Below are 13,109 nucleotides of genomic sequence, written 5' to 3'. Positions count from 1 at the left end.
GTTTCCCTAAAAAGCATTAAAAATAAGGACCACGTAAGGTCTAATTTCATTGGTTAAGGTTACAGTGACGGGTAGGTTTAGGGATCAGTGTTTGGCAATCAGTACAGTGATTGACATGATCAATGAAATCTTTAGAATCGGCTGCAGGGCTAGCCTAGAAATCTAGACGCACCCTAGCAGCAGCTAAATTTATTTTGCAGCCAGGGTAGTCTAGCAACTCTCCGTTGACTTTCGAGCTGCAAAAACCTAAATTGGGACAGGCCAATCACGTCGCGTATAGAGTAGGCGGGGCGGGCTTAACATAATGACGACAGAGTTGCAACGGTTCCCTGCTGCTTGAAAACAAAGAATGGCGGCTGCTGCTGGCGAACAGTCTTTCGAACCGGCTTTGGCCACGACTCTGGAGGACTTGGAGTTAGGTTTTTCTTTGAGGAAAGAGCAAAGAACGGCACTAAAGTCATTCTTAAAAAAGGAAGATGTGTTCGTAGTTTTGCCGGCCAGAAATGGCAAAAGTTGAATCTATCAACTAACGTAAGCTCCGCTGTTGGGAAAACGCTCTGGTTGGTTGAAGTGCTGTCCTATTGCGTGCAGAGGGAATTTGAAAGACAGCCGTTTATCCCGCCCCTCGGATTGAGGCGTGTCTATGGTGAGTTGCCAAGCTACTGCAGGGTGGGATTTCCACTGAACTGGTTGGGGTATATAATAAGCGAATACATCATGAATCCATTTTCCAAACTGTGTTTTTGTCTTATCCCGAATCACTACGATCATTACTAGCTCCGGCTACAATGTTCTTCCGCAAGAAGCATGCAGTTCTGTTTATTAACCGCTAGAGCGCCAAAAATTACGGACTGCAGTTTTAAAGTGACCAGATAACCTGTAATCCCACACTTTTCTGTAACGCTGTTAGTGAGCATTCCTGTAGCTCAAACAGCAGAGAATGGCGCTAGCAATGCCAAGGTCATGGGTTAGATTCCCAGGGTATACAGGAACAGATCAAATTTAAGTCACTTTGTCTCTGCCAAATGCTTAAAAGTAAACATAAAAACTTATTTTCTTCTTGCAGAGCCCTTCAACATTGTATAAATGGCATTTGGATCTTACTACCTCTCTGTTTCTGTCCCTGTCCCTCTGACACACACACACTATTATTTCACACTCACACACCATTAATTATCTGTCATAAAAGTGACATAATCCATGTAGGGTATCTGGCATAAAAATACAGTCTTCTCTTTGTTTCTCATCACTGCTGAAAAAATTCCTCTCCGATCCTTCCCTCAATAAAGGCCGTAATTGCTTCTCCCAGGATATAAATTACGTCAGATGAATGTAGCGTTTCGGAGGAACATTCATTCGCCTTCTTACTCTTTCAATTGATGAACCTCCCAAGGGATTCACAATATGGACATATCAATTTGTCCAACTGCACATTTGGCACATTTAACTATGGCCTATAGCATCTATGTGTTGATTAATGTGTTTTAAATAAATTAGTACATGAATATACATGTGTGAAACAGGCTCCAGAATCCTATGATATCACTTTCTGGACCGTCTCCAACAAACCTATAACAATGGAGCAGAATGGACTGCAGAAATTGTCTGTTACCTAGGGAGCAATTTAACCAGGAAGAAACTCATTTAAGCCATTTCAAATGTATTTAACTGTTCCAAAACCATGAAGGGATCTTGCATTATGTACACTGATGGATATCTCGTTCATGTCTTTGTTACTAAAGTTTATTCATAAATCATAGTATGCAATCAGTTAAACTGACACTTTATGCCTGTGGCAAAGCTAAATGATAACATTATCGTTCAAAAGTTTGGGGTCTGTAAGATGTTTAATTTATGTTTTTGAAAGAAGCATCTTATGCTCACAAAAATCATTCTAATATGTTGATTTGTTGCTCAAGAAACATTTCTTATTATCAATGTTGAAAACAGTTGTGCGGCTGAATGAGTTTGATGATTCTTTAATGAATAGAAAGTTCAAAAGAACAGCATTTATTTGAAATAGAAATCTTTTGTAACATTAACCTTTATCTTTACCATCACTTTTGATCAATTCAACACATCCTTGTGAAATATATATATCTTACTGACACCAAACTTTTGAACGGTAGTGTATACAAGTATGCAATAACTTTCCAAACTCTCTTTGAGTGCTGCCCTATATGAACACCTTCAGTTTTGGCTTGTTTCACGGAAAGTTTTATATACTCATGTCACCTCAGATATTCCTCAATTCAGGGTCTTAACGGTTCTTATATGAACTGTAATCCTGGATCTAGAGCCAAGACGATGTCCCCCACCCATTTAGAAACCATGAGGCCTCCTCTCCCACCCGGGCTACTGATTGATACTGATATGTTTACACAGAGTCACAGAGCAAAACGACAATGATTAACACGTGTAGAGGCTAGGCTACTAACAGAGGCTGGATGGTTCTTATTCCCATGGTGTGTGAGATGGACATTACGCAAAGTTCAGCTTCTGATTGTCCTCACATGCTTGGAGTCTGTCCACCAAACCACCTTTTGGCTTCATGGAAAAATCCCAAGGACAACAACAACAATGGCCTCTAGAAACAGTCTTTACATGAGACTCCAATTTTAAAGAAGTAGTTTACCCAATCATTTACTCACTCTCATGTCTTGCCGAACTTGCATGATTTCTCTTCTGAGGAAAACACAAGGGGGAAAAGGCTGGAGAATATCTACATAGCTCTTTTTAATACAAGAAGAGTTTAGTGAGCATTCATGTTAAGCTCCAAAAAAGAAAAAACACCATAAAAACACAGAGGGCCCTATTTTAAGGATCTGAAACGCAAGTGTCAAAGCGCAAAGCGCAAGTAACTTTGTGGGCGGGTCTTGGCGCTGTTGCTATTATACCGGCGGATAAATGACTCTTGCGCCCGGCGCAAATCTAAAATGGGTTGGTCTGAAGTAGCTTCATTATTCATAGGTGTGGTTTGGGCGTAACGTGAAATAAACCAATCAGAGCGTCATCTCACATTCCCTTTAAGAGCAGGCGCGCTTGTTCTAAAGCGGATTGCTATTGTAGCGGCGGATTTGCCAGGCGCGCGCCAGGAGCGGTTCACAGCCAAGGAGAGCAACGCTCTCGTCAGGGACGTTGGGGATGGAGAAACACACCCAAATTAACTTCGGTTAAAAAGGCGTATGATCATTTGGGTAAATGTGTAAGCTAGATGTATGCTTTTATAATAAATTGTCTATCTATCTATCTATCTATCTATCTATCTATCTATCTATCTATCTATCTATCTATCTATCTATCTATCTATCTATCTATCTATCTATCTATCTATCTATCTATCTAACTATCTATCTATCTATCTATCTATCGTAATAATGTATGATTTGCAAAAATGAAAACTGCTGCTTCTGTGTAGATGAGAGAATCAAAGTGTATCCGCATTGTGCACACGCTACATTGATTATGGCCAAGCATGCGTCCTTAAAATAGCATATGAATAACATGCGCAACGCGCCACTGACTTTAAACAATTTTTTCCTGGTTAGTGGCGCAATTGTTTTCTAAACCTGCAAAATAGCATGAAGGAACGTTTGCGCCGGAACACGCCTCCTTTTTTGCGCTGAACCGCCCAATGAGCGCAAGTTCATTCCCTAGTTTAGCGACGTGCTTCTGTGGAGGGAAAAGTGCGCTTTGCGCGGGTGCAAAATAGGAATGATACATGCGTCGGTGTACAAAGTCAATTGCGCTGGGTGCAAGATAGGGCCCCTTAAGTCCTTACGGCTTATGTGCAATACTTCATGTCTTCTTATGCTGCATGCTAGCTTTGTGTGAAGATCAGACCTCAAGACCTCACAGAAACAGTTTTTCCAACATAGGCTCATTGGAAAAACATTTTTCCAAAACTCCAAAAACCTTTACATCCATTTCACTGCAGTTTATAGCTGAAATGAATTCTAGTGGTAGTAAAACACCAACAACTTTTATTCCTTTCACACAAATTATGATTACGCTGACAGATTACTGAATAATAAAGATTTATTTTCATGAGGTTCCATGCACAATACTATGCTATGACCTTAAGCACTTTTACCATAGTAGTGCATGGTTTGTAATACATTTTACTAATACATTTTTACATTTGCATCTCATAATCAGCTCGCGTTAGCATTAATCTTTTAGCGACACTCATCGGACATTTCATTCCGGAGCTTCCGCGATACGTACGACAACCATCATAATAAAACATTGCCAGATTATTGTGTTTTGGATAAAACTGAACATGCTTTTAGCGCCACTCACTGCACATTTCACTTTGAAAGTGTCGCGAAACGTGCAATAGGCAATGTCATTTTGCAAAAATATCGCCACAGGTCCTTCCCTTCTGCTGTAGCTCTGAAATCATTTGTGTCTTTATTCATAATAAAAAGCAGATTCAAAGAGTTTCAGTAAAAAACAACTTAAATTTCCATCTGTTTTTCACACAAAGCTATGATATGACTTCAGAGGACGTATACTGTAATAGCACACAAGACATATAAACTACTTGGTAACACTTTCGTTTAGGGTCAAATTCTCACTATTAGCTAGTTGCTTATTAGCATGCATATAACTAGGATATTGGCTGTTTATTAGTACTTATAAAGCACATATTAATGCCTTATTCTGCATGACCATATTCTATATCCCTGATTCTACTCAATACCTAAACTTAACAACTACTTTACTAACTATTAATAAGCAGTAATTAGTTTACTGAGGTGAAGGTCGTAGTTAATAGTTAGTTAAGAGTGAGAATGGGACCCTAAACTAAAGTGTGACCAACTACTTTTAGTGTTTTATTTTTGTCCTTTTTGGAACCATAGATACGAGTTAAGATGAGGGCGAGTAAATGATTACAGAATTTTAATCTGTGGGTGAACTACGCCTTTAAGAAATGATAATTGCGGTTTTTGAGATTATGCAATGCAACTGCACATCCATCAGTATCGTGCCTCTGCATACTTGAGATCGAATGCATAATGAAACACACTGTCAAGTTACAAAAATAAAGAAAGAGACAGTGTATGTGTAAGCGGGAAAATACGTTTCTCAGCGAAGGAATTCTTTTGAAATTGAACTCCATAAAAAAACACAATGACATAAAACTCCCTCTTGTTTCACTTAATAGCCTGACCATTTCCACTTCCTGTGCTCCAGCGCTTCACACAAAGGCTCAATCATCATGCGCTTTGCTTTTCTTCAGTTCTTCCTTCTTTTCTGTCTCTACCCACACATCTTCCCCTCCGAGCGACCCTGCGTGCAGCCAGGGCAGTGCACCGCACACCGTGACCTTTGACCTTTGCAACAGGAAGTGGTCAGAGCAGCTGTGGCTGCATGGTCTGCCTGTTTTTACAGCCTTGCTTATTTGTCTCTCCCTAGGAGGGGACACATGCTCGTCTGACTGTCCGAGAGGGCACCGGGCTGAAACGCGTGTCCACTCCCAGTTCCACCCCAACTGTGTCCACACGAAAACACTGATACAGAGATACAATATCAAGATTGACCCACAGGCACAATACTGATATTGTTAGGCATAGCATGAATTGGCACCATGCGGTTGTTGCCAATGGTTTCCACCGCCGTTTACAAACATCACCAAAATGCAATCATGCTGTATCATGTGGAAACAGGCCTCATTATGGCTGTTTTTGCAAACGGTGAAGCAGTTCTTTCCAACACAGCAATTTAAGATTAGACTGCTGCCTGAACACAAACCAACCCCTCTGTTAGCTAACACTACGCTTATGCAACATTAAAAACTAAAAATGATCCTATATTTTCTTGGAAGTTTATACAGTATATACACACATAGAGCATAAAATCAGACTATACGTATAAACATTAATGTTCTTTTTTTTATACATTTTTTACTGTTTTTAAAAGAATTATCTTGTGCTTGCCAAGGCTGCATTTACTTAATAAAAAATACAGTAAAAACAGTAATATTTTAAAATATTATTACAATTTAAAATAAGTTTTCTATTTTGATATATATTATAAATGTAATTTATTCCATTCATGTAAAGCTGAATTTCAAGCATCATTACTCCAGTCTTCAGTGTCACATGATCCTACAGAAATCATTCTAATATGTTGATTTGCTGCTCAAGAAACATTTACAGTGCTATGCATAAGTTTAGACACCCCTGCTAAAGTTGACTAAAAAGAGGAATAAAAAATCATCTTTTGGGAATTGAACTTAATGCCTTAATTTAAAAAATGAGGAAAAATCCAACCTTTAAGGACACCAATTTTCTTTGTGAATGAATAATGTATCGTAAATAAATAAATGTTCTTCCTTAAAATACAGGGTGCATAAGTTTGGACACCCCTATGTTAAATTCCCATAGAGGCAGGCAGATTTTTATTTTTAAAGGCCAGTTACTTCATGGATCCAGGATACTATGCATCCTGATAAAGTTCCCTTGGCCTTTGGAATTAAAATAGCCCCACATCATCACATAGCCTTCACCATACCTAGAGACTGGCATGGTTTTATTTCAGTTAGCCTAATAGCTGGTTTGATTTGCATTGAGAGATGATCTTATGGAAAGTACTCCATGCCAATCTCTAGGTATGGTGAAGGCTATGTGATGATGTGGGGCTATTTTAATTCCAAAGGCCAAGGGAACTTTATCAGGATGCATAGTATCCTGGATCCATGAAGTAACTGGCCTTTAAAAATAAAAATCTGCCTGGCTCTATGGGAATTTAACATAGGGGTGTCCAAACTTATGCACCCTGTATTTTAAGGAAGAACATTTATTTATTTACGATACATTATTCATTCACAAAGAAAATTGGTGTCTTTAAAGGTTGGATTTTTCCTCATTTTTTAAATTAAGGCATAAAGTTCAGTTTCCAAAAGATGATTTTTTTTATTCCTCTTTTTAGTCAACTTTAGCATGGGTGTCTAAACTTATGCATAGCACTGTATTATTATTATTAATGTTAAAAACAGTTGTGTTGATTAATATTTTTGTGGAATCTGTAATACATATTTTTCAGGATTTGACGAATTACAAATTAAAAGTTAAAAATGATAGCTTTTATTTGAAATATAAATATTTTGTAACATTATAAATGTCTTTGCTATAACTTTTAATGTACATGCTGAATAAAAGTATTCATTTCTTTTAAAAAAGAGTCTTACTGACACCAAACATGTGAATGATAGTGTAGGTACATCAGAATAATAAAGTAAATTCAATAAAATCTGTCTTAAGATAAGATTTAAATATACTGTCCTGTAAGGCCACAGGAAATCGTTATTATCTTCGTTAATAGCGCATAACACTGATGGGGCTTGTATAGTAGGTCACATGACAATGCCACTTTTCAGAGAAATATACATTGATAGAGCTTGTCTTGAAGAGCAGAGTCTGCACATATTAAGCTGGGATAAAGAAAGCATGTGAAGTTACAAAAAAGCACTTTATCTTTATAAAACAGCTATAATCGTGAGCTAGGAAGGAAAGGAAAAGTCAGGCTTTATTTGATCCGGAGTACACAAAGAAGACGGATGTCTACAAGATCCTTTTGCGACTCAAATCTTCCAGAATGTATTAAATATCTGGAGGTAAATGCTTTTTTCATGACCTCCTGAAATAAAGCAGAGGTCGGAAAAAATCACGAACTGTGCCAGAATAAGCAACGAGATTTCAGCCTCCACAACATTCAACACCACCACTAACAGATGTCCTATTAACCCCACTCTTATCTGCTCAGGACAATATTTAGATATTCTCAGTGTTCACATCCAATTTTATTTCTCATTCTGATTTCCAGATAAGCCGCACTGTTATGATTACCCTTATAAGTAGGCTAATGCACTAGTAAATGTCAGGACATTCTTTTAGCGAACGAGCCACATATTTGATGCTGGAAGGGCAAGCTCGTGGGAAAAATGTTTCCTTGTGGTTATACTGTAACTTGCTCCCGTTACAGGAAAGCGGTTTCTGCAGGGGTTTGACCGCAGCAGCACATCTGTGGCATCTCAGCTTGGAACTACACTAAAGCAAGATGAGAAATAACATGCCTTACGAGCAGACGTACCACAGATGTGGCTTACACGAGCCAGGAGAGATTCTTTATCTAAAGACATTTAGACATTCATGCCTTCTTGGATTGGATCTATCCTCTGGGCACTCAAACCTATGAGATACATACACATTTCAGGGCTCGCTAAACTAACTTCATCATTATTGACACACTTCTCATTTAAGATCTTATTGAACACAATGTTTTCAAACAGCAAGTTTGACCTTTCATTCTTCTTTGTCATAATTGACTCTGCAGTCAGATGCTCACTTCTAAACGAATTCTACTGAGGATATGAATGGATTTAACATCCATCTGCACATCATCAACATAAAAACACTTATCTGTGTGGTTTCTCAGGAATTTCATGATATGAGATGAATCAGATCTGCTAATGGAATTTACTCCAAAGGGCCTGTTTAAGTTATTTGACAAACCTCTACACTGCAGAAACTTCTTGAGTTTTTAATTGGTATTTATTTGACTTGTTTTTTACTAGTCCTTTAAACAAATGTTAAATTGACTCAATAAGCAAAACTGTTAAAGTCCCCCTGTAGTCAATAATTGTATCCATTAAAGGGTTAGTTTACCCAAAAATTAAAATTCTGTTCGTCGCTTGATAAACTTAAGGTTGAGCCACTGTAGTCACTCGGACTATTTTAACAATGTCTTTACTAACTTTTCTGGGATGGCAGATTGATTACATAGAAGCCTATGAAGGAGTGAGCCAGCTCTCAGATTTCATCAAAAATATCTTCATTTGTGTACCGAATATGAACGAAAGTCTTACGAGGTAAGTAATTACTGACAGAATTTTCATTTTTGGGTGAACTAACCCTTTTAAACCCATCTTTAATCATCAAAATTACATATTTAAAATGTTTTTCCTTGAAAAAAATTCTTCAAGCATTAAAATAACTTGAATGTAACTCTACACCCTTGCCTCGTTTAGTATACGCGGTCTATGAATATGCAAATTAGCCCCGCCTCCACTCACTCACACCAGCTCAGAGATCCACTTGTTTGATGATCACACGTTGACCTGATTGGTTACAAGGTAGTTTGTGACGTCAGAAACCTTCTTTTAAGAGTCTCTTTGTTATTGAAAACAAAGTGTGAGAGGAAATGCAAAGTTTGTGAGGGAACGCAAAAATTTTGCCAGAGAAGGCAAAAGCTTTGAAATATATTTTTTCCCTCCCATGTCAGTTTTTTTCATCACCAGGTCCCTTTAGAGGCTCCGTAGTATTCAGTGTCACATGATCCTTCAGAAATAATTCAGGTGTTGTTTAATTTTTATTGTGGAAACACTGACACATTTCTTCAGGATTCTTTGGTTAACAGAAATGTATCTTTATTTGAAATAAAATCTGAAATTTTGTGACAAATATCTTTACTGTCACTCATGCTGAATGAAAGTTAAAAAAAATTATTTATTTTAAATCTTACTGACCCAAAACTTTTGAATAGTAGTGCATATTTAATAAGTATAACTTGTTTGCACTTAAAACATGTGATGTTGTTTCAAGGATTTTTAGATATTTAAAAAAATCTCTAGAACTGGAACATAAGACTAAAATATTCTAGATAAAAGAAAAAAATATAGGCTACTAGATATATCAGGTAAAAAAAAAAAAACTAATTTAGAATAGGTTTTTCTGCTGTGTAGTATTAAACTTCGGTGCATAACACATCCCGCACCGTCCCGCAATTGACATATATCTCAATTTGAGCAGTTTGTTGAGTAGAGGTGCTTTATCACATTTATTTGCAGATTTACTATTTTCACCTGGCAGACTATAAAAAAAAAACATATTCCTGAAGTTGACGAAAGTTATATCTAGGGACCAGAATATCAGATATTCCGGGTTTTACAGTCAAGGCTTGAGCCTATCCCAGACTAAAAGGCATGTTTGAGCTGTCTTAACTGAAAGCAACTTGCACTGATATATCTTAAAATATGTCAGTGCCATTGTTTTGTCTCAAGATGCACACCAATAATGTTGTTTCTATAAGCACGTTTATAAAAGCTACTTAAATGTCCTAATCAGAGCGCAAATCCGCGTTCGCTATGCCACTGGTCCTAATTTAACTAAATCCTACTCCTGGCTTAATCTAAGCTCTCTCTGTGAAACCAGCTAGGCCAGACTTATATATGCTCTTTTTATCTTGGGCAAGTAAGCAACCACCAAGCACCACGGTTTAAAGGGGACCTATTATGCCCCTTTTTACAAGATGTAATATAAGTCTCAGGCTTTCTAGAAGAGGGCGAAGCCTTTACAGCTCATGCTTCCGATACTCTGCCAAAAACCAAAACATCTGTTTGATTTTGATTATCATCTCTATCACGGTCACGTGACATTGCAGTTCTTCATCATCATGAAAGTTGATTATCTGCATGTGTTTTAAAGCCATACCAGTCTAAACTTCTGATTTGGTTTTCTGAGCGCACACATCCAGTGCACACGCACAGAAAGCTGGCTGTCAGACGAAGCGGCCCGTGTGTATTAAACTCCATTCTCTTTCATGAGCTATTGCTCTTAAACTGTCAAATACGCACAAGGTTAAGTCAAAAACACACAAAGTTCGCATAAACACAGTCGGTTATGACTGTGAATGTAAACAGCAAGTAAAGAAATCGCATGTGTATATTAGATCTGTGTTTTAAAGTGAAAGCGGCGTAATATACAGCACCTACTGCTATATATGCTGTTAATATAAATCAAACAACAAAAGAAAAACAGAAAATCACTCACTGGCCTTGATTGAGTAACTAGCTTTAATAAGAATACATTTCTTACTTGAATGCTGCTGTTAAATGCTCTGGCGAGGAGATAAACATGGCAGACTGTGTAAAGCTCACTCAGGGCGGGGTCTATGCTAATAGGGCAGAGTCCGTCAGCAGTCGTGGGCGGGGCCTAAGCATATGTGATGTCACAAAAGCTTCAATCTGCAAAAGGCTTGTTCTGAGACACTGCTTATGATTTATGGGGATTAAAAAAGAGGAGTGGGTGGATTTTTACCATTTTAGGGTGGTTGTGTACACACACTGCTGACAAACATTTATGTTCAAACACCATGTAAAAGAGAAGTTTGCATAATTGGTACCCTTAAATGTATCATTCATGTCCAATAATGTATCATTCATGTATTAAATGTTTAGATAGGCTATGCACTTGTAGCCTACCAGTACTGCTCCATCATCCCAGATAACTGGGAACATTCTTAGAACATTCTGACAAGGTTCTCTCATAGTTATGAATAAATGTTCCTCCAGTAATTTTTTTGTTCAACATTGCCTGGTCTTTAATAATGTTTGCAAAATGTTAGCACAAAACATTATCTATACATCGTTCATGGAATTTTGTTCTGAAATATTTCAGCCATTTTTTAAATGTTCTTATTACGGTTTCCTATAATTTTCCCTTGCAAATGATAAAATTGAATCTTTCTTTTATATTTTCTGTAACATTCGCCCAAACAAGAAATACGTTTTTAAAACATTTCAAATACTGGACGTTTTGAATGTTGAACGAATATTCAAAAATAATGAGTTCATAACTTAATGGGAACATTAGCAAAACAATTGTATAACATATTTTTGTTAGATCTAATAGTTAGAAACAAGACATCAATAAAGATAGCTGAACTGAATCATTGCTTTATACCGAACCACTCACAGAAAGCAAAGCTAATGATACAATCCCATTCAAGCTTTGTTTTCCAGAAGCAATCATTCATGACAGACATTTTGGCATGTCTGAACGTCCATTAATATTCACTAACTGCTTCCCTTGTCAAACACATACTTGTTCACAGGAAGCACTTTGCATATCAGAGGTGTTTTTTCAGAACGAGGCCAGAGTCCTGATCATCCACTACAGGAAGTTCCTCTTGGTGTGAAGGGGCCGCTGTGTGAGCGAGGGCTTCCTGTCAGTGTGTGACGGCGTGGGGTGGTCTGGATGAGACCCGAGACTGACAGGCACCGTCACAGGCAGCTCTTGGCTTCACAACCACTGCCACATCTTCAAAAAAAGCCCAGGTCAAGGGCCAAGAACTTTCCTTTCACAGAGGGCTTTGCTTAAACCCTCTTTACATACCAGGACAAAAGGCAAAAAGAAACAGCTACAAAATACTAAGGATGAAATGGCATCAAATAAGACTTGACCGAATAAAAAGAGAGAAACGATGGGCACTTCAACAATGAATTTTGAAGTACACATGAAGAACACAAGGTAATTGGGTTGCAAGAGAAATGCTTCTGAAATGTAGATGGGTGGCAAAGTTAAATTGGATCTTACAATATAAGCCCAAATGTTGAAACTCATAAAATGGCTAATGAACATTTATCATTTAAATGAGCTTTCATTTAAAGCCCCCATTAGTCTGCTATGTTGCAAAAATAGATCAGACGAAAACCACTTTTCCATTATCCCATTGAGAGGGATCTTTACTTCTGCCTGTATCTAATCAGCCATTTGGGAATAGTGATACCAACAGCGCTTTGAACACCGTCCCTTTACAGAGGGCAAACTGATAACTGGACCTGACTGACCACAGTACCGTCTTTAGACGGGACGCCTACAGACTGTCTGATGTAGATTGCATGGTACAACTTCCATTAGGTAGTGTGCAAAGGCTTTTGGGTGGCAAATATGAGAAATGTCCAGGTTAAGAAATGACATGTCTTATAAAGAAAGCAAAGCCTATTTTTTAAAGGAACACACCGACTTTTTGGGACTTTAGCTTATTCACTGTATCCCCCAGAGTTAGATATGTCCATATCTATGTCCAGTACCCTTTTCATCTCCGTGCATGCTGTAACTCTGTCTGACGCACCCACTAGCCTAGCTTAGCACAAATACAAGAGGTAAACGGCTCCAGCTAGCATACTGCTCCCAGTAAGTGATAAAATAACGGCAACATTTTCCTATTTACATGTTGTGATTTGTATAGTCACAGCATGTACAAATAACAAAGTCACATGAGACACAGCCATCTTCTAACTGTATACATACTGAGAACTATAT

At 37.9% G+C, this 13,109-nt stretch overlaps 1 protein-coding gene across 1 annotated transcript in view; it reads right to left on the bottom strand.

Annotated features, from left to right (window-relative positions):
• The window catches only part of emilin1b (elastin microfibril interfacer 1b), a 37,308-nt gene that overhangs the window by 19,663 nt on the left and 4,536 nt on the right, over positions 1 to 13,109 (bottom strand). The gene's annotated exons all lie outside the window — the stretch shown is intronic.

The sequence above is a fragment of the Scardinius erythrophthalmus genome, assembly GCF_964197995.2.
Source record: "Scardinius erythrophthalmus genome assembly, chromosome: 19".
NCBI classification, from domain to species: domain Eukaryota; kingdom Metazoa; phylum Chordata; class Actinopteri; order Cypriniformes; family Leuciscidae; genus Scardinius; species Scardinius erythrophthalmus.
Note: the sequence above shows the minus strand (reverse complement) of the source record. Positions and strands in the feature narration are given on the sequence as shown.